This window comes from Myiozetetes cayanensis, unplaced genomic scaffold (genome assembly GCF_022539395.1).
Source record: "Myiozetetes cayanensis isolate MyiCay16 unplaced genomic scaffold, myiCay2020 scf20-37, whole genome shotgun sequence".
NCBI lineage: Eukaryota > Metazoa > Chordata > Aves > Passeriformes > Tyrannidae > Myiozetetes > Myiozetetes cayanensis.
The window spans coordinates 7,678,693-7,693,864 of record NW_026087412.1 but is presented as its reverse complement, the minus strand read 5'-3'; the positions used below and the strand labels follow the sequence as shown (position 1 = coordinate 7,693,864).

Sequence of the window (15,172 nt, the reverse complement as noted above, 5' to 3'; positions counted from 1 at the left end):
CCCCAGGTGCTTTGAGAGGTTGCAAATATTTTGTTGAGGTGGTCAATACACAACCATACCATGCCTAGAGATGCAGGCAAGGCCTCCAGCCTGACATAGAAAGGCAGAGAGAGCATTTCAGCTATTCCTGAATGTGAGCTCTAAAAAAAAGCCTCTGGGTTAGATCTGTAGCTTTTATATCATGCACGGTATGAATCAGTGACCCACAGGATCTAAATTATTTTGGTGGGAATGCTCCTGGGAATCACCTTTTTTTTTTTTTTTTTTTTTTTTAGGAGGAGGAAGATTGACTTTCTGGAAGCTCTGTTCTTTATGGTGAGGGTTTGTGTGCCCTTGGGTCCTTGTGATCAGTGGGACATTCAGCAGCAAGCACTCTCTGAGTTTCATCAATATTTTCAAGGGTAGGAGAGAACTTCACTCCTTTCGAGTACCACTCAGACAAAGATGAAAAGCTTGTGAGGGTGACAATTATATAACCTGGCTGAGCTGCCTTGTCAGTGAAGAGCTTTGCAGGATGCATTCTGACTTCACAAGATGGAAATTCAGTTTTTATTCAAGCAGTTTGATTTGGTGAATTCATTGTTTAATCCATGTAGCCACTGTGATCAGTCAGAAGCAGTAACTGAAAGGGAGGTAGCTGAAATTAATTCTCTCAGGATTTTGCAGTGTTTACTATTCTGCATGTCTCGGGCAGCAGGCCAGCAAGACAAGAATTCAAGACAAGAGTTGATGTGTTCTGCACTGGAGACAACATATTCTTACTCTGTTTGACAGAGCCTTAAGTTGAGATGCTGGACAGGCCCCAGGTGTGTTCCCACAGTGCAGTGGGTACATCAGATCTGGCCTGGAAGTTGCATAGGCACATTTGTGCTGAATTAAATCCAGATCAGTAAAACCTATCTCCTGGCTTATTACTGTGGGCAAGGTACCAAGTCATACACAGCCACACTGTTTTCCAGTCTAAACGGGTGTGTATGCAGCTGACTGTGCCATTTGGAGACAGAATTTCTGCTCTCCCCACTCTGTGGGTAAGTGGATTAAATTAGAGTGGTTTGGACTGCCAGGTCTTTGGGACAGGGACAGTTTTTGGCTACTGTCTAGGTGATACATTCCATCTTGTAGTCTCACTCTTCAACGTGAATGCACATGTGTTCCTGCATTTGAGTAACTGCAGCTCTTCCTTTTGTAGCAGGAGGACAGAGCAATAAAACTGCTGCTCTGATAGAAAGAAAGTGAAAAAATATCAGCAAAATCTACTTGAAGGAAAAGCAATGTTGAGCTTATTAACATCTGAAAAAAACCTGAAGCATCTATTCAAAGGGTGGCATTTAGTTCTCACTGATTTCTTTGGGGCTTCAGCATATGTTTAAACTTAACTAAATATTACAAAGAATATACCCTGAATAGTGGGTGAAACCTTTATGCCAGTATTAGGTAGGATCATACCTATCACTCTGCATATGCATTTACTTTTGAATGTACCTCTGGCATTTTAAAGGATGCTGCTTCACAGAATTTCCTGGGTGAATCACTAATACAGGGTTAGGTTCTGGGTAATCTTACTTGTACCAAGCAGTGCACACTTCATACAATAGCCCCATCGAAGTAATAGACTGTCAAAAACATACCAGTGACACTATTAGAATCTGTCCTGTTATTGCTGGCTGGCTGAGTATTTCAGTATTCATCATGCCTAAGCTGAATTCACCTATATATTTAAAAGGCACTTATTTTTGCAATAAACAGGGAATAGTCCTTTGTATAGACACAATGGCATAATTCTTCCTCTCAGTGCGACTGTATGGGCCTAAGTGAAGTTATAGTAGTACAAATTAGTCATTGATGTATGGAATAGAAGCTGCAGAAGTACTGGAGGGAACTTTCTCCCTGCTGTTATATTGTCAGAGAACTGTTTCATCTACCTCCCCTACCATGATATACAATGTTTTCAAAAGGATTCGGACCTGCAGGCAACTTCAGCGCTCATCTCTAGTGCTTAAAATGCGACATGTAAATCAACTAAGGGCAATTACAAGCACTGCCAGGAGCACTGGCAGGCACATGACTGAATGTTGGTAGGCAACAACATACTGTGCATTAGATGTCCATGGAGTTCAGTAGTGTAAGTACCTCTTTCCTGCTTTTAAGCCCTGTGTGTGCATGTGCAAATTTTTGTATTGCTTATCTCTGCTCAGGGAGGAAGGAAGAGGGGGGGATGCACACCACCACTACTGGTCATCACAAGCTCTGTATCAGGGCCCCACATGAGCAGAATAAAACAGGGAGTATCTCAGTGGGTCATACAGTTATCTGTTAACTGTCTCCATGTCTGTTCTTTCGAAGCGTGCCTGCAATACGTGGTTGTAAGTTGGTGTAACAAGAATTTATGCTCTAGCATATTCAGCTCATTGCTGTCTCACAAATACATTCCTGGGGAGCTGGCATATTTTGCAGAAGACTAGAATACCAGATTTCTAGGAATACAAAATTCAACTCTTTGAGGAGCCAAATGAACCAAGCTGGCAAAAGAAGGGTAAGGATCCTATTATCATAAGAAGGGCAAGGGATCTTGTTGTTATAGAATCGGCAAGGGAAAATCTGAATGTACCATAAATCTGTTCATAATCCAAACTTCTGCTGAGTAACTCCCCATTGAAACAGAAAACCTTCTACATAAAGATCTGAGCCACTTCAAGCAGTGAAAGTTTGTATCAGTCAGGTAACAAGTTAACAAGAATCATCTGGGAATTAGGCTATTTAATTATTAACCCAAGAGGGAGAAAGCTCTCATGAGTGATCCAGGGGGTGGTCTCTAGCAACTCCTCTGGAGACAGTGTCTGTCCTGTTACTGGCCATCTCAGTCTGACCTCTCCATTGTCCAGTTTTACTCACAGTTAACCAAAACCTGCTGATCTGAACCAACGACAGAGCACTGCATCAAAGCAGGTACAAATCTGTACTAATTTATTCCTGTACCTTTGGCCCCAGAGATCTTTACTTCATTTGAAAATAACCAGAACCATGAGAATGTGGTGGGGGTCCCCGGGCATGGATATGTGGTGGGTGTGTGTCTGGCAGAAAAGCCACTAAGTGTACTTTTCACTGTAGCCATGTGTCGTGGGGTTGATTATCCTGAGTTGCTCTCTGCATTCAGGCTGCAAAGAAATGGCCCTTAGCAGTGTCCTTCCTCCTGCAGCAGCCAGTGTATCTGAGCAGAAAACTGAACCTATGCATTCCTGCTGGGAAGCTGTTGTACCATATGTTTATAAGCGACTCAAACAGCCTGCCTGTGTTCCTTCTACTCCCCCTTTCATGTGCTTTAAAGCAAAAAGCAATTATGGATTGTTTCTTTTTTTCTTCTTTTTTTTTTTTTTCCCCCCCGGTCTTTCTTTTCAATGGACTGGCATCAGGTTTTTTTGGATTTGTGCATGCAAACTATAGGGAGGAAGGTCATGACTGGACTTGCTCCTCCTGATCTGTTTGGATACAAAGGCATTGCTTGGTTAATGACAAGGCTTTTAGGACTACTACAATGTAAATGAATGAGGTCACAAACTTTTTTCCTCTGTGCCCAGAGAGAGGTGGCAGGATATTTACATAAACAGGGTGCTAGAGTGAATTAATTCAGTCCTAGGGGAAAAAAAAAAAACCAACTTCATTACAGCCAGATGCAACTGAACAGGAATGCTCATTTTATTTTCAGAGGCTTATTAAACTTTGAAAAAGCGTAGTATACAATAGAAGGAGGATGTGCTGTGTGGATGTAATTATTGGCCTTAAACACTCTCTCTGGGCACAGATGAGGAAAAGGAAGAAACCTGCACAGGTGAAAAGTAAAAACCAACAAACCCTGTCCCAAAGATTCACAAAACCAAATGTTGTGGAAAGTGTTTTGGGACAAGGAGTGGTTACAACAACTGAAGACTTGGAACACAGTCCTTTTAGCATGGTAAGTAAATTGGTTTTAGTGGTATGTAGGCTTACTTGTACTTGTCTGTATCCAGTAGCCATCTTTGCCTGAAAATAAGAACAGCTCAATATTCAAGAGGAGCTGCTTGACTTTGGTACCTCTCTCACATGTCACAGCACTTTCCCCCAGCTTGCTCCTCAGGGCTGCTGTACATCCAGCCCTTGGTGAGATGCAAGTCTGACACGTTGGGTTGATGTTTGCTGCCTTATCACAGTCTCCCTGATGGTCATAGTAAATGAGGAGACTTGGGATTTTGTGAGCAAAGGCAGCCCATCTGAAATGAATAATGGTAAATGTGTAAATAATTCACAGCCTTTGTGCAGCTCTCTGCACATCCCACACTAGGTACACATGTAACCTACCAGCTCCAGTAATTTCAAACATCAATGTGGGAGCCAGCCTGGTTCAGTGTTATTTTATCAAGCAAATGTTGAGCATATTTTACAAGCAAAGAATGATGGTTTTAATGATGCTGCTGAGAAACCATCACTGCTGGTCAGGGATAGGCACTGTACAAGAGAAAATAGCCTTCCCTGGAAGAGTTTCCAGTCAAAGTATGAATGTCAAATGGATATACACAGGAAAAAATGCCATTGTAATAGTTACACTGTCCAGCAGCCTGCCTGTTAGATGGATTTTGCAGATGTCCCAGGAAAAGAGGGATCTGAAGAAGGGCACAGCTGATGTTTGCACATGCCAGGTCTCTTTTTGCAATTCCTGTTAGGTAGAAATGCTTGTGCAGGAGTAAGAAGCTTCTAACTGGCATGTTGTTCTCTTCATATACCTACATATATATGTGTGTAGGGATTTCTTTATAATATCTATATGTTGCTGGCAGTAATTACACTGTGCAAAAGAAGAATCATAAATAATGAAGGAAGAATAAGCTTTAGGCGACCTAATTAAAAACCTGTTCTTTTTATTAGTTAGAAAGGTAATCTAAGTCAACCTCTGGCTCTAAAGATTTTCACTGTACTGTGAGGGAATTTAATCACCTGTTAAAAAGTATTTTCTTTAACTCTTCAACTTGGCAAAAGATGGTTGGCTAGAAGTGGATTTTGGAAGAAAATTAATAGATGCAGCTGGGATAGGGTTTTACTTTGGTTTTTTTTCTATTTGGTGGTACATTCTTTGTTAGAATGGAACACCCTTCCTATTGCTTTCTGTATGGGTACCTGCTAATCTGGAGTGTTTCACACTGAATAACCTCCACCCAGGGCAATCTCTTTATATGTACACTTCCCCTCTTGAGTCCAGTGCTTCAGATAAAACCTGCTCTCAATTTTATCCTCTCTTAACTGATGAATTTTTTTTCTGTCAGTCTAAGATACTATTAGAGGTTTTAAATAGTTAATTTAAACCTGTGTGTTGATAGCAGCCCTGACTGGGAAATGTGGGGAAAGAAGAGAGCAGTCTAGTGACACTTTTAAACACTCCACTGCTGAATGAAGTAGATCTTTATTAAAAGTTCCTGCATGCCAACACACCTGAACCAACTGGTACAGATGTTGCATGTTTGAGGTCTCTGCTGCAGTGTAGCTGATGAGCTGGATTTAGTAAGGTCTATCAAAGGCTGCTTTTTGGGTCCTGTTTCTGTGATGAGAGGATGCACAAGAAAATAAGTCTTCTTTATGACTAAGCTGGCTACTTGTGAAAACAGGCGTTAACTCTTAAAAAATCTGTAGGATTTTAGTAAAGTTTGCATCAGCTGTAGACCTGTTACAGGGTTATTTCTCTGCATTGAAAGGGTTTACCATTACTATTATTTTTCTTAATACTTTCACATTTTTGAAGTTTCCAGATTAATTTGGCGGAAGCGGGGGGCGATTTGGAAAAAAGGGAGAAAGATAATTAGCCTTTATGTAGCAATCAGGCATGCCAAGTTCTCTTGAATTATTAAACTTAATTAGTTTCATTTATTATTCCTGCAGGCTACAAATATCTGTATTAAATGCCAATCTGAAGTGTGGTACGTTTGATCTGGTGGGAACATGGATTTGGTAATACACTGCAATGGCACTAATCTTCTGAACAAACCCAGGGTTCTGCTGTGCTCTCACATTCTGAATAGTGCATGTTATTTTCATACAATGCTGGTAGAAAATAAGAGCATCTTAAAATGTGTTCAGCATTGTGTGATACATCAGTAGTTCAGTGGATGTTTCAGTCTGTATTTCTGAAGTTATTTGGGTCTTGATTTCACAAAAGCTTGTACGTGTACAGAACTTTATTCACAGTTTGCAACTACCAGTTGCACTTCTTGCAAGACCTGGCCTCTGAAAAGCCTTCAGCAAACAGTGACTTGATTTAACTTCTTTCTTCTGACAAAATCCAGATTAATATAATGTAAAAAATGTTCTTGGATCCATTTTACATTTAATTGGTAGTCGTGGTTGATTAGAAAGGGTAGAGTAATAAAAATGACTCTAAACTGTGGGCCTGTCCCTGGCCATGTCAACTGATCATCATATTTACTGTTAATTTCTCTTTTTGGCAAGCTGGCATGCACTGTATCTTTGTTGTATTCTAGTTGCAAATTATCTGTTACAAAATAATTAATTACTCTTGTACATTACTAAAGGCAGTGGAAAATCAAGAAGGCAATTTTCATTCCAATAACTTAGTGCTAGCTAGAAGAGAATAGTCATAAATGATGGAAAAGGTCATGAGTTTTGCCATAATTTTGTTAGAAATTCTGACTGGGAAGAGGGAGGGAGAGATGGGAGGGAAAAGAAGATAATGAAATGAATGATGGAGTTTTATCACTCTCCATTTTTTTCAGCACAATTCACACCTGCAGCCCTACTGGCTGAGTGATGATTTACAGCCATATCAGCTGGATTTTCAATTCTTCTCACATTCCAGGGATTTCAGTATTCCCACATGACTGCACTACATTAGTGCTCTAATAATGTTGCCATTTGCTATTAATTACCGTCCTGAACTGTTTCAGTCATGTGATAGATTTCGGTTTAGACTGTAACTGGTCATCCCTTTTAATTATAAATTAGTAATGGTGTCTATTTCCCTATTGGTTTTGCTTTTTGATCCCATATTGAAATACAGCCAAAGGTTATCAACGGGCTGCTTAGTATGAGATTTTGTCTTTTAAACAGAACAGAGAAGATGAGTGGGCAACAACACCATCCTAAAGCAGGAAAAGCTGTGTAATTTATTAATGTTTCTCTCTCCTGAGACATGGGTTCCATGTTACAAACAAAGCCTCTGTCCAGGACAGAATTTTGAGGGCCAGGGCTTTGGGGATATAACTATTTTCCAAGCTCTGCACCTGGTATCTGCCCTGCCAGCATATCACAGGTAGACTTGATTGTCATATTGAATCAGTCTGAAATAGTTACAGGCATTTTTAGATCAACAAGAACATAGATAGAACAGTGACATTTCAAATTATCAATAATTTGTACTACCATCTTTTATAAGGCATAAGATGCTGTAAGGGAGTTAGAGAGGGGAAGAGAAGAATATGTGCAGTTCAGAGTCCACTTAATGACTTCAGTAGTCCAGGTGGGAGGGTGTCCTTAATATACAGAATAAAGCACAAAGATGATTTTTCAAGAGATTTATTGATATGAACTCTGGAGAGATGACAGGAAAGTCTGCAGCAACAGCAAAAATATTACAGTTCACATAGAAGGCTTTAAGGAAAGTGACTTCTAATGAGCTAAATCACTGAGAACTGTTCTAAAAACTTATGCCAACAATTTTTGTCTTGACAAGGAACTGAATTCTGTTTAAAATAGCTGCATTTAGTAGTAATTATCATAGTTTTATCTATTATGGTATGTGATACTGTAAAATATCCTGAGTCCTTCATCAAAACTGGTCATGCTACCAGGCAGCTCCTGCTCTCTCTGAAGTAGTCCAAACTCCTTAGTGCTAATGCTGTACTGATGTTAAAACTTGTGTGAAAAAGCTGCTTACAGCAGCTAATTCTGAACATCTTTATGTTAAAGTTAGATCACAAGTGCCCCGTCCTGAATGGTTCCGAGTGCCTGTAATACAAATTGATTTAATTTAGGGTTTGATTTTTATTTATTTATTTCCCAGTGGAAACTGGATCTGTGTACTCAGCAGATGCTCAGCTTCTGTCAGGAACTGAACTCTAATTAATTTTCTGTATGTATTCTATGAGTGGTTTTCCAGTGTGGATGAAGCTCTTGAATTTGAAAACACTTGTAAGATTGAAATATCTGAAAATGCGCTTTTTAAAAATCAGTTATTATGTGAATCAGCACTAAGCTGACACCAAAATTAGATTTTTGAAGGAAAAAGGATCTGGGGTCATTCACCAGATTTATGTTCCTTCACAAATCTAGACATAAAGTCAGACATTGGCAGATTGGGTGTAACACTACCTAAATGCAGTAAGGAGTTAGGTATGCAGTAAACACACATAAACTGTTGACAGAAAAATCGTTAATCTTCTGTTTTAACCTCAGAATAAAAAATTGTCTGAATTGCTTTGAATCATCAGGCCAACTGATGGTGCAAAGAAGGGGCAGGTACTGAATGCTACCTGCGTACTGAATTCAGAAGTCAACAAACACCCCATCTTTTTGTTAAAGTACTAGACAGATCTTCACCATTTCTTATTTGACAAAGAACACTCATACACTGCTTCATTTCAGATGATGCAAATGGAATAATAAATGATGGTTTCAGTCAACTGACTGGCTGGTGTGGGAGAAGAGAGTGGCTGTATTATTCTCCAGTGCTGTGCAGTGATTTTCTGTGTCCTTATTATATAGGTCCCCTACATAATCCCCTATTAGCAATTAATGTATCTTCTTTCTTCATTTTAAAAGCAGTTTGAAAAAGCAAAAAAGAGGTGTATATTCTGAATATGTGATTTTTAAAATAAGTAAGGCAACAGCTTTTAAAAGTATTCAGAGTTGTATTTTGAAGAGATGCTGCTGTTAGCTGTGGAGCTGTTCTTTGTTATAGCACTTCACAGTCAACAAATGAAGTCAGCTTTCTGTGACTGGCAGTTGTGAGGCCTCCAGACACGTGTCTGACATCTACAGCTGGTACTGATTAAGATGGGAAGCAGGGAATGCCATGAGGAAAGTGGCAACAGAGAGGGAGCAAAATTCCCACCTCACTTCACTCTCTGTGTTCCAGTCTTCACTAAATATGTGATGCACCATTCCTGTGGAGGGGTTAGACTTTGCAAACAATGAGCAGATAAGTTCTTTTGACTTACAAATCCAAAGTCGAAATGACCTCTGAACAGCATTTGCAGCAGTGGTAAATATTAAATTAGATATGGGAACATTACAATATCTGAGCTTCATTTAGACCTTCAAACTGACCTGTTAGCTTACAAAAAGAAAAGCACACTTCCCATACTGGAATAACGAAAGCAGGAAATGTTTGGTATTTTGTTACAAGTATACCTGCTTACTTAGAGAGAAAATGATTTGTTCTAATGACTTTTAAGAGAAGAGCTTCTTACAACATTTCAGTAAATTTAGTTTTTTCACAACAGGCTAAGGACCTGGCATGTTTCTGAGACAAAATTAAAGCCTCAGCTCACCCAGCAAAGAGAGGTTTAATCAGTCAGTTTGGAAAGATTTTTTTAAGTATGTAATTCAATACAGTATAACTAGGGATAGTGACAAGGAAACCACTTACTATAATGACATTGACTGCCCTAAGGATTAAAATCAGAAGTGAGGGTTTAAAGCAGTGGCGATATTAATGGACCGTTGAAGAGAAGCTGTGATCAGGAGCACATCCCAATTTGTTGGTGTGCTGTGATCAGTACCAGATACTGCAGCTGTGCAGGCAGTGTCTTCCTCTTCCACTTAGTTTGATGGTGGCTGATGACCTGCAGGATGGCAGCTAGTATCCAGCTGTTATTGGCAAAGTTTGCATTAAATGCTGAAAAAGAAATGTAAGTGTTAATTTAAAGACAAAAACAAAACCTCAACAGTTTTTAAACTGTCCCCAATTTCCTGAAATCAGCAGAAGTGCACCCCTTTAACTAAAGGCTTAGACTGAATCTGTAAGGGTAGAAACAAGACAATAATGTCCTCTCCCCTTAACCCCACCATTTCAGTTTCTCCCAAGGGTGTCTGGAAAGATGCTCTGTGTAGCAAACACGTCTGGAAGAAGGGGGGTGCTGTCCGAGTCCAGCAAGCATGGAGCTGCTGGCACATGTGGAAGGTGATGCCACAGAGCTGGCAGTGCTGGAGGTGAGCTGAGGTGAGCTGAGCCTCACCTGTGCCCCTGGCAGCACCGTGTGATATTTTATCCATTGACAAAGTCTTCACGTCACCCCAGCGACGTGTGCCTTGTGTGTTGTTTTCCTGCAGCCTTTCTGGGAGTGATGCAAAGCTTGCTGTGAACTTGGCAGTATGGCAAAACAGCTGTCACCTGCAAGAATCTGTCAGTCCTAAATACTAGAAGTGTCTTTTGAAATTGCTTTTGTAATTGCCCTGTTGTAGGGTTGAGCAGATGTGCAGATTAAAACTGCTGAGGAGTCTCTTAAATAAGGTCAAAAAAATGCACAACCGAAGAAATAGGTTTCAGACCACTGAGACAGTCTTTAAAAATACGATAAAAATAGTTTTGAGCCTGATTCTTCACTGGTGTAGAGAGGCAGCATTCTGCTGATTCCAGTGGAGCTGACCCGGTTTCCACTTGTACAAAACCAGTGCTCAGTGCTTTTGTGTGCCTTGCTCTGACCCCACGTCCTGCTGTGTGCTTGCAGCAAGTGATGCAGCAGAGCCATGCTCTGGGACCACAGTTACAGTGGCAGCCCAGGCTTTGTGTGTTCCAGCAGGATGAGGTCTGTGTGCCTTCATTACTTACGTGAGGATTTGGGTGGGATTTCCATTTCTCTGGAAAGAGACATCTTATTTTTTAAGTAGGAAAGGAGATGGTTAGTGAAAATACAGTTTGGGGTAGTGGCAATGGGAATGAGTCAACTGTGTTACATCAGATCATCCAGCTGCTTGGAGAGAGAGAGAAAACACGTGGAAAGGTTTTATATATTGAGTTTCAGTATATGCTTGCAGCATTGCACATTTTATAGCGTTCTCCTTCCTCTGAACATACCCTCTAAAGATATTTATCTTCTGCATGGGAAGATTACCACACAATCTGTTATAAGACTATATATCTTTTAAGTGTCATAGTGCAGTACCTTGGGATATAATACCATCCTTTTCTTCTGAAACACCCTTTGCTAACCAAAATAGACAAGTTAGCAACTTGACAAAGACAAGCTTTGGGCTTTCAGTGTTAGGAACTTGTTGGCTGACACCTCACATGAAGCTGTTAATTTCTTCAGCCATAAAGCAAAGACTGAGGTGTAAAATGGCTTCTGGGCAGATGCTGTGTATAATGAAATCTTAGTTTATGGATTTATTCTTGGCTCATAATTCAAGGTCTGAGTCTGATTCCTGAGATGTGGAAAATGTTCAGTGTTTGTCTTAAAACCAGTGAAAAGAAACTTTTTCATGGCAGAGGATACATTTGCTGTTCACTTGCACCATTGAAGTTTTGTTATTTTGCAGACACATTCTTTTTTGCTAATTTCTGTTCCCCCTAAATCTATAGCACGAAAATACACGACCTACTGTTTTTGATGCCTACTGTGCTCTGTAAACAGTGGTGGGAGGCAGAGTAGATGTGACCTTTTCAGGCTGCTAAATAACTCTGTATGTTGCAGTATCCTGGAAACTTTAAAATGCTTCTTAATGTGAAGATCACAGCTCATTCACATCTCTAATGAGAGGGGGAGGCTTTCTGTCTTATTGTTATTGTTTTGGTTCTCAGCCTGCAAGCTGGGTTACAGCATGTAGCTGAAACACAAGGGAACAGCCTGTGGAAATAAGCAGTGGTCACGGACTCTCCATTACAGAACCATTGGACCCAAGCTCCTTCAAGTCTCACCACTCTGTATTTTTATGTTCTCAGGCTTCCCTTAGTTTGAGTGGGCTACAGGACTGCATTTCCTTGGAGTGTCCATCATGTTTCTGACCCCAGTGTCAGTCTGTTATCTCTTCCATATGGAAGAGGCTCCTAGGATGAATGCCTCGTAGCCTGACTTTGTAGATGCTCCTTCTCCCCATGCTGGTTTTGGAAAGGAAAAGGGGTAAAATGAAGGTGCTTTGATACCAGTTGCTTGCATATGCTGAGGGCCTGGCTCAGGCATCAAACACTGCTTTCACTTCTACTGACCAGGAGCTGTTTAGCACAGAAATGTGTTCTGCCCCAAGCTCAGAATCAGTTTCTCTTCTCTGCCTTGTCCTTCTTATCACTTGAAATCTTGCATAAGTGCTTTGTGCTGTCAGTGTCCCAGCCCAAGTAAAATGTCTGTGGAGAACTTTGGATCAGCAAGAGTAGTAGTAGTCACATGTCTATGGAGACATCTGAATTTCTGGTTACCTTCCAGTGCATTTCTGCAAATGGCTGATATTCAGCCTCAGAGCACATAAAAAATTTAAAGAATCACTAAATGCTAAGTAAAAAAAAAAATAAAAAAATACAATGGAGTTCTCTGCACTCAGGGAAATTATTGAAGCAATAAGGAATAATGCTTTTGCAGATGAGGCTCCAGACCAAGCAGTGCAGAGCAAATCAATAATGTCATACTTCTTGCCAGATTCAAAATACTTGTGGAAATAGCTGCAGAGTGAAAGGAGGAAAAGGTTTGTTTCAATCAATCATTCTGTGTAATGCAATATCACAGACCAAACTTGCTGGGGACTTTAAGAGCTCGAAAAGCATTTAATCAAAAATGTTCAGGCATTGTTTATCCTGAAAACTCATTATAAAGGGCATATGTGGTGGATACAGGGGAGCCAGGCTGAATTAGCAAGGTTGCATAGGGTCCTGGACCTTGCAAATCCTCCTGCAAAAACTGAGAGCCTGGCTTTTTGTTCAGAGCATCTCAGTGCATGTTCAGCCTGTGAATGCCAGTGAAACAGTGGGAGAAATGCCCAGTCAGGTCTCACTGGCAGGGAGCTTGCTTGGTACCTTAATGTTTGTAATTCAATATTGCACTCGAGTCCAGCTGTGACTCCTTCTCTGCTCTCTGCCAGCTGTTACAGCTACTCAGAGTTAGGTGGCCCTGCTCTTGGGTAGTTTAGAGTTTAAGCTGATAGTGCATCCTTGGAGTAGGTGAAAGCTGTAATGAAATTAAATGCCCTGCTAAGGAAACTTGTAGTGGAACTGAGAATTGAAAACAGATCTCATGAATCTTTGTCCCACACCTTTATAGCCAAGCTGTCCTCTATAGACAGCACCAGGCTAATGCAGACAAACAAATTTTGGATTAGCATTGCTCCCTGGACCTTGGTGTGATTGAAAGCAGCTCAGGTTCATCTGTTTAGGGCCAAAAGACAATAATTCATTATAATACAAATTCATAATACAAAGCAATAATTCATTATAACATAAACAGAGAGAAATACCATGGTCATCCCATGTATGGCCCAGGCTGTGGCTCAGGAGGGACCTTGCAGATGCACAGGAGCTCTTCAGATGTAGAGGAATGGATAATGCTCTGAACTTAGGGGTGCTTTGTTTAAATAATACCTATTTTGAATGTGTCCACAGAATCTCTATTCATGAGGTGTGAGCTAAAACTATCTTTTGTAGTTTTCCTGTTCTTTTAAAAAATTCTTCATTAAAAAAAAAAAAAAAAGAAAAAGAGGAACATGATAGCATGATCTATGTCTTCCGTTGTACGTAAATAATAATAATGCAACAGAAATGATTGTCACACCCTCTTGGTCAATACAGATTGCTTCAGGGAGCACGTGTACTTCAGAAATTATTTCTCTTTTTTTATTTTTTTTGATGCCAGTATTTTATTGATGAAAGGGCAGTAATTCCAATTTCAGCAACTTTGTATGCTTTGGAATGCATGTTAATTCTGCAGGGCAGCAATACAAACCCTTTTCTTACTGTGAATGTAGAATTGCCACAATTTATATTTTCAGAATGAAAGTCCATTTTTCTGTGTGATTCTCAAGACACATGTACTCTCTCACTTGCCCTCTAAAACTCCCACACAGAGGTTCATGTGCTTAGGTCATTTTTCATCCCAGATATCCCTGACTTGGTCAGAACAGGGAGTTGAACTGATGCCTCCCTTCATCCTGTGATGCAGTCATCTCACTCACTATTTATTTTTTAAAAAAGAAAACTTCAAACTAATTGATTGCCACAAAATATTTGATAAAAAAGCACATTTCTTCAAGATCCAATTGAACCAGAAATGTTTTCATGACCATGGTGAAACTATCTTGAAGTTCTGTTGGAGGTCATCTAAAGGCTTGAAGCACTCTGGGTTTTGGAATGAAAACTGTTGTCTTCAGTCATTTTGAGTAATAGTGGAAGGAACTAGAATTATAAATTGAGATTCAGTTCTTCCTCCTTCAGCTACTGAATCAGAAAAAGTTGTATAAAATGAGATCCATCTTCTGATTACTCAGAAGAGGATTTTCAGCCTCTCCTTATAAGGCAGGTCAAACAATTCCCAGAAAGTTTCCCCTCCTTTCCTTAGGCCATTAGAGAATTAAATTGATTGCATCATTTTCAGCATCATTTCACAACAGTCAATAGTCCATCTTCCAAATTGCATCAGTGCCTCGTACCATAATACCCATATGGAAAACGGAGCAGCTGCCCCTTCCTGATACACAAGGCATTTAAAATTCTCCCACAGAAAATTATTCAAACAAGACAGTAAAATGGCAGCAATTTACCATCTCTTTTCTCCTGCAAATAGATTGTTCTGTAAGATTAAAAATTATTTTGCCGTTGTTCTTTGTTCTTCCCCCTTGAAGTAGCCTAAACCCACCATTATGTAGAGAAGTTTAGATCAAAACAGAATACACATAGTAACTGGGCTGTGATAGTCAGAGGCACTAACTGAATAAAGCAAAATCAAGAAGTTATCTTGGAGGCTGGGTGGATTCAATTCTGGCACTGTGTGCTCTGTTGAACTGGGTGTCTTCTTACCTGGAGGTTTACTCAGTGGTGTAAGGAGGAAGGACTGCCAGCCCTGGTGAGTGCCTTGGGAATGAAGCAGCACAGGTAGCAGGAACTGGAAAATAGTTTCACGCTTCTGGAGGGTTTTTTTTCCTTCCAAGCTATTTGGTGCATTTTTCATAACTGCATCATGAAAAATACTCTGTCCCTATCTGACTCCTTTAGAGATGA

The 15,172-nt window shown here is 40.2% G+C and overlaps 2 protein-coding genes across 3 annotated transcripts in view; both read left to right on the top strand.

Annotated features, from left to right (window-relative positions):
- Positions 1 to 2,809: 2,809 nt before the first annotated feature.
- Positions 2,810 to 15,172, top strand: part of LOC126641277 (acyl-coenzyme A synthetase ACSM4, mitochondrial-like) — a 59,263-nt gene continuing 46,900 nt past the window's right edge. The window contains exon 1 of one of the 2 annotated variants that reach the window (XM_050317795.1): positions 2,810 to 2,946. The gene's annotated coding sequence lies outside the window, so the exon portion shown is untranslated. Of the gene's footprint in view, positions 2,947 to 3,926; positions 3,950 to 15,172 lie in introns of those variants that run through there. The other variant, XM_050317797.1, reaches the window with a different exon arrangement.
- LOC126641279 (acyl-coenzyme A synthetase ACSM3, mitochondrial-like) overlaps positions 2,883 to 15,172 on the top strand; it is a 70,934-nt gene continuing 58,644 nt past the window's right edge. The window contains exon 1 of the mRNA XM_050317802.1: positions 2,883 to 2,946. The gene's annotated coding sequence lies outside the window, so the exon portion shown is untranslated. The remainder of the gene's footprint in view (positions 2,947 to 15,172) is intronic.